The following is an 8,367-nucleotide window of genomic DNA, read 5'->3' as shown; positions in this document are numbered from 1 at the left end:
TCTATAGTCTTCTGTTCTTGTAATTTCTTTGTCTTGCTTTGGTGTTGGTGTAACGCTGACCTTATAAAATGAGTGATAAAAGAAAAAAAAAAAAGAAAATTAAGAGAATTTGTCACCAGCAGATCTGCACAGTATCAATTAGTAAAGAAAATTCTTCAGGATGAAGACAAATAATAGCAGGTGGAAAATAAGATTATCAGAAAAGATGAAGATGATAAAAAATGGTAAATATTGAGCTCAGTGCAAAAGGCTATCTTGCTCCCTTCATTTATACTTCCTTTATATATACAGAACGGTTTAAAGATAAAAAAAAAGTTTTTTCTTGTCAAACTTATAAATTATATAGAGTACATTACATATAATATCTATAACATAAAAGATGGAATTTTTATAGAGGATAGATGGTTGCAAGATTTTTATATTTATGGGTACCGGTACATTATTAACTGAAAGTGAACTGTGAAATGTTAAGAATGAGTCAAGTTCTGAAGGAAATTGAGACACAAAAAATCATTCAAAATATCAACAAATCTCAGAGATTTTTTTTTTTTTTTAAAAACAAACACCTAGCCATTCTTGAGTCTCATCATCCTATGATTTCAGAGCTATAGTGAATACAAAAGTAATCAAAGAACAGTTCTGGCCAGAAAGAGGAGTTATCCCTAAATATGGTGGCCCTGGGACAGCTGGCCCTCCCTGCTGGACCTCTTCCACGTGGGTGCTTTCTGCAGTGACTCTGTTACCTTGCTATTTCACTCTACCCAGTGTCCTGACCCAAGAGAAATGGGGTGTCTGCTGCTGTGTCCATACTTGGAGAAGGAAACCATGATGGTGTCAGTACATTACAAGCCGGACATGACACGCCTGTAATCCCAGCAATTTGGGATGCTAAGGCAAGACTATTGCTTGAGATCAGAAGTTGAAGGTCAGCTTGGACAACATAATGAGTCCCTCGTCTCTAAAGAAAATTAAGAATAAGTAAACTTAGCTGGGAGTGGTGGTGGGCACTTGTATTCTCAGGTATTAGGGAGGCTGAGGTGGGAAGATCACTTGAGCTCATGAATTCAAGGCTGCAGTGAGCTATGATCACACCACTGTACTCCAGCCCAGGCCACTGAGAGATATTGACTCAAAAATATACACTGTAAACCTTTGCTTACTATGGGTTATTTCATTTCTTATTTATTCAATGTGTATTTTGATTTTATTTTACCGGCAGCACAATAAACCAGGACATGCTGAAACTAGAAATCACATCCATTTTTCAGTGTTAAAAAGCCAAGTCCAGGGAGGTGAGAAGGAGAGAATCCTCATCAGCGTTGAGGATTCAGGGAGAACAAGATGGGCCGGGCTGGAAGGTTTTTACTTGAAACCTGGAGGATGAGCAATGACATCCCTCTCTTCACCTTAAAACTCATCCTGGGTATCCACCTACTGAGAACAGGAGCAGCGAAGCATCGCCACCTGGTGGTCCATGCGCTTCCTTTTACAGATCACGCGCAGCCTTGAGATCCACCTCTCCTTCCTATGCACCGGGGGATTTTTTCACTGGTCACCAGACCCAGTCAACTTTCTTGAAAAGCAAAAGAAGCGTGAGGTTGCTGGGGGATTAATGGTGTCATCTCCACCTTTGATGAGATCAGTGTCACTGTGTTCAGGGGAAGGGCCAAGCCTTACTCCTTATGCAGAGAGGAGGCTCTGGCCGTGAAGGCACCTGTGGAGAGGTGAGGACCCGCTCCCGCTACACTGATGGCCAAGAGCCTGCAGACGGCGGGGAAGGCTTCCCCTCAGCTGTGTCCTATCAGGTTCTTCCAGAAGTCAAGAAGTAGACCCGCATATTGCCTCTGGTGATGTGAGCTGCACGCACACCTAGAAGTGAGGTCACCCTGCTGGGGGTCCTGGGCTGCTGGGTGTTATGGGTGCTCAGTGTCCAGAGAGGATGATGAGGAGGAGGCTTTGTGCAAAACAGTAACTATATCTTTAAATAAATTTTTCATTAGCCTTTGTGTCATAAAACAAAATATAGGACTCCAAAAGAAAAAAAAATGCCTAAATTTGTGTCCTTTAATAAAAAGTAAACACCCATTAACCACCAGGGATAGAAGTTTGTGGGGCAAACCAGAAGCCCCATCATTTGCTCCAGCTCAGCAATAAACTCTTCCCTCCCCCAAAATAAAAACACATCCTGTCTTTTAGGATCATCATTTCTTTGTTCTTTTTTTATCCAAAATTAGAATTTAGTTTTACCTTTAAAAATATGCTTTTGTTCTCTTTTATTCTATAGATTCTCCTTGAAATGTATATTGTGTGATAAAGCTTCCTATAGTGTGCATTTTCCTAATCGCTCCCAAGGTGCAGTTTAATGTGTATTTCTAAGATCTGTGTGGCCTCTAAATTGGTAATTGGCTATGGAGGTTAGCTTAGAGTCAGGCTTCATTACTTTTTCACTTGGACTTGTGTGATGGTGCCGTATTGTGTTCTTCTATCAAGAGGAAGAACCTCACATTAGTTTTTTCTTTTATTGTGTTGTTACTTGCCATTGCTGTTCAATAGTTAAATCTGTTAATTCCTATGGGTTGCAAAAGAGTTATTATAATCTCAGTCTCTCATTCCCTCCTTATTTATTAACTGAATAATTTTTAAACTAAGATATTTACCCTCCTCTACTGTTTACTACTAGAAACTTGTTTGAGAGACTAAGCCAAGCATCTACCCATCTATGACCCAGCAATTGCACTGTTAGTTATCAACCAATTGAAATGCGTGTGTGTGCCAAAATATATGAAAACATTCATACCAGCATGATTTGTAAAATCTAGATACAGCAGCGAAGGGAAAAGTAGTGTGAGCTATTTATAAAGTGGAGCATTGGACAGCCATGGGAGTGAGTAGGCTATGACCACACAGCGAGATGAGACCCAGGGGCATGATGGTGACTGTATAATGCCATTCAACCGGAACTGGCAAAACTAACCTGCGTTAGAAATCAAGAGTGTCTCCTCTAGGGTGGGGTAGGGTGGTTTATGACTGAGTAGGACCCAAAGGTGTTTACACCTGTGACTGCTGTACTTTGATGTGGGTGTTGTTTGCCTGAGTGTTCACTTTGGGAAAATCCACTGCCCACTTGTGGATTGTCCCCTTTTCTCCATGCATGTTGTCCTTCACTTGCATATACATTTCTGGTGTTTTGAAGCAATTCTCTCTATAGTAAGAAGAATTGCTCCTACTGCACATCCTTGGAAATGCTGCCTTGAAAAAATTAGTGTGATTTTTTTAATTCCAGAAAATAAATACATATAAAGAGGAGAATCTACAACAAGAGCAGCAGGCCCTGGAGCAGACACCAGAACAGCTTTTGTAATGGCTGTCGAGCCAGGAACTAGAATCAAAAGCCAAACAAGCCCATGAGGGCTGGAGGATGTGAAATGATGCCCCAGTAGTGCATGGATGAATGACTCATGGGCTGTGGCTCCTGGCTTGGCTGGCCAGTCACCAATTTGGGAAAAATAGAGTTGCAAAATTGGGAGGTAGAGATGAGAGATATGCATAGACCTCTTGCTATAGTCATAGTGTGTGAAGATAGTGTCTGTGTGTGGATGTCTTCCAGAGGGCCTTTAAAGGGCTGGGGGTCCCTGTGATCAGGTGGGTGAGATGGCTTGATGGATAACAGCACTCAGCCACACAGGGCTTGCTTATGAAGTCCCTACACAAAGTGGCTGTGGTGACTGGGATGGACACTGCATGGGCACAGCAATGAACTCGCCACTTACCAAAGCTGACCTGGCAACTGCCACTGTTGAGGGCCCAGCCTGCTAAAAGCTGCCCAGCTGTTTATTTGGACAAAAAAAAAAAAATAAAACAGACAGTGGTAATTAAGAATAAAATAGCATAATGACAGATAAATATGCCACTAAAGATACAGCAGAGGTTTAAATAATTATGAAACTATAAACAAGATTATGTCAATGGGAAGAACTTACTACAAGTAAAGAAGTTAAAACGATTGTTAAAACTTTATTTCCCTTTGGGCATATCCAGAATGTTTTACAGATAAGTTCTGCCAAAACTTCGAGGAAGGTTACTGAACTTTTACATAATATTCAAGAGAATGAGGAAACATGGAGAAAGCCAGTGAACTCATTATTGTTTATGCATAAATCACATAGATTCTAAAGCCAGCTAGGGAATACATAAGAGAAAAGCATGATAGGATAATCACTTCTAAGCAATTAGATGTAAAAATACTGAGAAAAACAGTAGTACACTGTTCACCAATGAGCTATAAGCAAATTAAATATCCTGCCCAGGTCATGTATCCCAAGAATAGAAGAATATTTAAACTTTAACTTGGTAATTCATTTACCACTTAATTAAAGAAGAAAAAACAGAGATGATCACATTTCACCAGATGCAGAAACTACTGCAGATGAAATCCAACACTCCCTCTCACCCACATTTCTTCAGTTACCTCCACTTTTTAAAACTTGTGATCAGTGCTCACTTTGGCAGCACATAGATTAAAGCTGGAGCAATACAGAGAAAATCAGCATGTTTCCTGCACAATGGTGACACACAAATTCAGGAAGCCTGCCATATTTTTAAACTCTCAATAAACTAGGTATTGAAGGAACATACCTCGAAATAATAAAGGCCATCCATGACAAACCCACAACCAATATCATACGGAATGGGCAAAAGCTGAAAGCATTCCCCTTTAACACCAGCACATGACAAGGATGCCCTCTCTCACCACTCCTATTCAACATAGCATTGGAAGTTCTCATGGGGCAATCAGATAAGAGAAAGAAAGGATTCAAATAGGAAGAGAGGAAATCAATACGCTTATTTGCAAATAACATGATACTATATCTGGAAAACCCCATTGTCCCAGCTGAAAAGCTTCTTAAGCTGATAAGAAACTTCAGCAAAGTCTTAGGATACAAAATCAATGTGCAAAAGTCACAAGCACACCTATACACCAACAATAGACAAGCAGAGAGTCAAATCATGCAAAACTCCTATTCACAATTGCTACAAACAGGATAAGATGCCTAGGAATACAGCTAACAAGGGTATTGAAGGACCCCCTGAGCAGGTCCTTGAAACTCAAGGAAATCAGAGAGGATAGAAACGAATGAAAAAACACTCCATGCTCATGGGTAGGAAGACTCAATATCACTAAAATGGCCATACTGCCTAAAGTAATTTATAGATTCAATACTAATCTCATTAAACTATCATTGACATTTTTCACAGAATTAGAAGAAACTATTTTAAAATTCATATGGAACCAAAAAAAGCTTGTATAGCCAAGACAATCCTAAGTGAAAAGAACAAAGCTGGAGGCATCATGCTACTCTACTTCAAGCTATACTACAAGGCTACAGTAACCAAAACAGCATGGTACTGGTACAAAAGCAGGCACATAGACCAAGAGAGCAAAATAGAGAACTCAGAAAGAAGATTCCACATCTACAGCTATGTGATCTTCAACAAACCTGACCAAAACAAGCAACTGGGAAAAGATTCCTTGTTTAAGAAATGATGCTGGGAGAACTGGCTAGCCATATGCAGAAAAATTGAAACTGTACCCCTCCTTACACCTTATACAAAAATTAACTAAGATGGATTGAGGACACGAATGTAAAACCCAAAACTATAAAAACCTTAGAAGAAAATCTAGGCAATAACTTTCAAGACACAGGAACAGTCAAATATGTCATGATGAAAAAGTCAAAAGCAATTGCAACAAAAGCCGAAATTGGTGAATGGGATCTGATTAAACTAAAAAGCTTTTGCACAGCTAAAGTAACTATTATCAGAGTAAACAGACAACGTACAAAGTGGGAGAAAATGTTTGCAATCTCGCCATCTGACAATGGTCTAATATCCAGAATCTCCAAGGAGCTTAAATAAATTAACAACAAACAAACAAACAACCCCATTAAAAAGTAGGCAAAGAACATGAACAGACATTTCTCAAAAGAAGACATTTACACAGCAAATAAACATATAAAAAAAGCTCCACATCACTGATTATTAGAGAAATGCAAATCAAAACCACAATGAGGTACCATCTCACACCAGCCATAATGGAGATTATTAAAAAGTCAAGAAACAGGCTGGGCACAGTGACTCATGCCTGTAATCCTAGCACTTTGGGAGGTCGAGGGGAGCAGATCACCTGAGGTCAAGAGTTCGAGACCAGCCTGGCCAACATGGTGAAACCCCATCTCTACTAAAAATACAAAAAAATTATCTGGACATGGTGGTGGGTGGCTGTTATCCAGCTACTCGGGAGGCTGAGGCAGGAGAATTCCTTGAATCCAGGAGGTAGAGGTTGCAGTGAGCTGATAAGGTGCCAATGCACTCCAGCCTGGGTAACAGAGTGAGATGCCATCTAAAAAAAAAAAAAAGAAAGTCAAGAAACAGCAGATACTAGCAAGTTTTCAGAGAAATAGGAATGCTTTTACACTGTTGGTGGGTTTGTAAACTAGTTCAACCATTGTGAAGGCTGGTGTGGCCATTCCTCAGAGATCAAGAACCAGAAATGTTATTTGATCCAGCAATCCCGTTACTAGGTATATACCCAAAGGAATAGAAATTATTGTATTACAAAGATACATGCATACGTGTGTTCATTGCAGCACTATTTACAATAACAATGACATGGAATCAACCCAAATGCCCATCAATGATAGACAGGGTAAAGAAAAATGTGGTACATATACACCATGGAATACTGTGCAACCGTAAAATGGAATGAAATCATGTGCAGGGACATGGATAGAACTGAAAGCCATTATCCTCAGCAAACCAATTCAGATACAAAAAACCAAACACCTCATGTTCTCACTTGTAAGTGTGAGATGAATAATGAGAACACATGGACACAGGGAGGGGAACAACACACAATAGGGCCTGTCATGGAGTGGGTTGTATGAGGGAGAGCGTTAGGAAAAATGGCTGTGCATGCTGGGCTTAATACCTAGGTGATGGGTTGATAGGTCCAGCAAACCATGATGGCACACATTTGTCTATGTAACAAATTTTCACATCCTACACATGTAGTCCAGAACTTCTAACAAAAATTAAAAAAGAAGTTTTGCAAATAGTGATCAGAGCTCCACAAAAAAAAAAAAGAAGAAGAAGCTGTGATCAGATTGGGTCTGCCTAGATAATCCAAAATAATCTCCCCATCACAAAGTCCAAACTTTTAATCACATCTGCAAGTCCCTTTTGTTCTGTAAGGTAATATGTTTAAAAGTTCCAAGGCTTAAGGTCTGGATATATTTGTGAGGTTATTCGTCTGTGTTTCACAGTGAATATGGTGACTGAATAAGGTTTAACATTAGTTAAACTCTTAGAAGGTGGAAAGAGAGTAAATAAAAGGAGGCATTCCATAAAGAGAGTATAATCAAAGATTAAGCAAATGTGTGTGTCACCCTGTGAATGAAAGAGAACAACATCTACTCATACCACCCTGGAGTGTCAGATGCTAAAGACAAATGGTGATCTTAAAGGTAGCCACAGAAGAAAGACAGATCATCTGAAAAGGAACTGAATTAGCATGTAGGCGACTTCTCCTCATCACCCACACCAACCAGAAGAGAGAGCATCATTGACGAGCTCAGGGAAGAGCAACGTCAAAGCAGAAATTTGTGGCTGGCAAATCCACCTTTCAAGATTAAGAGTAAAATAAGGACATTTTAATATAAATAGAACTGTTGGTACCTTGGCAAGTTTTCTACTTTAAGAATATTTAGGTCATAAAATACATAAGAAAAGAAGAAAGAATAGGAAGGGGTGAGGGAGGGAAGGAAGGAGGGAGGGAGGAAAGAAGGAAAGAGGGAGGGAGGAAGGAAGGAAGGAAGACAGAAAGGAAGGAAGACAGGGAGGAAGGAAGAAAGGAAAGAAGGGAGGGAGAGAGGGAGGGAGGAAGGAGGGAGGGGGAAAGAAAGGAAGGAAGGAAGGAAAGAAGGGAGGAAGGAAGGGAAAGGAAGGAAGGAAGGGAAAGGAAGGAAGGAAAGAGAGACGGGGAGGGAGGGAAGGAGGAAGGGAGTGAGTGAAGGAGAAGAAAGAAAGAAAAGAAAGAAAAAATTAATCTGTAATCATAGGTACATGTAAATCAATATTGTCATTATAAAATATTAATAATGTAAATTTAAAATGAAAAAATAATTTAAAGCACTTAATATGTGTGTTATCATTTCCTTATTCATCTTCCCATCCCTACCTAGGCTGTGCCATCCATGAGGTCTGAGGAAGTTTGATTTCTTTTTCTGAGACTCCAGTCCCTGGAGTGCAGTACCCAGGATAAGGTAGGGATTTGATGAATGTTTACCAAGTAAAAACGTTTCCTGGGGA

At 39.9% G+C, this 8,367-nt stretch overlaps 1 non-coding gene across 1 annotated transcript; it reads left to right on the top strand.

The window, feature by feature from the left end:
* The first annotated feature begins 4,493 nt into the window (after positions 1 to 4,493).
* On the top strand, positions 4,494 to 4,600 carry LOC119469885. Its single transcript, XR_005198738.1, has one exon. It is a non-coding gene; the product is annotated as a U6 spliceosomal RNA (small nuclear RNA).
* The last annotated feature ends 3,767 nt before the right edge of the window (positions 4,601 to 8,367 follow it).

The sequence above is a fragment of the Cebus imitator genome, unplaced genomic scaffold (assembly GCF_001604975.1).
Source record: "Cebus imitator isolate Cc_AM_T3 unplaced genomic scaffold, Cebus_imitator-1.0 Scaffold953, whole genome shotgun sequence".
Taxonomy (NCBI): Eukaryota; Metazoa; Chordata; class Mammalia; order Primates; family Cebidae; genus Cebus; species Cebus imitator.
The sequence above is the reverse complement of the archived record's forward strand: the minus strand, read 5'-3'. Positions and strand labels throughout refer to the sequence as shown.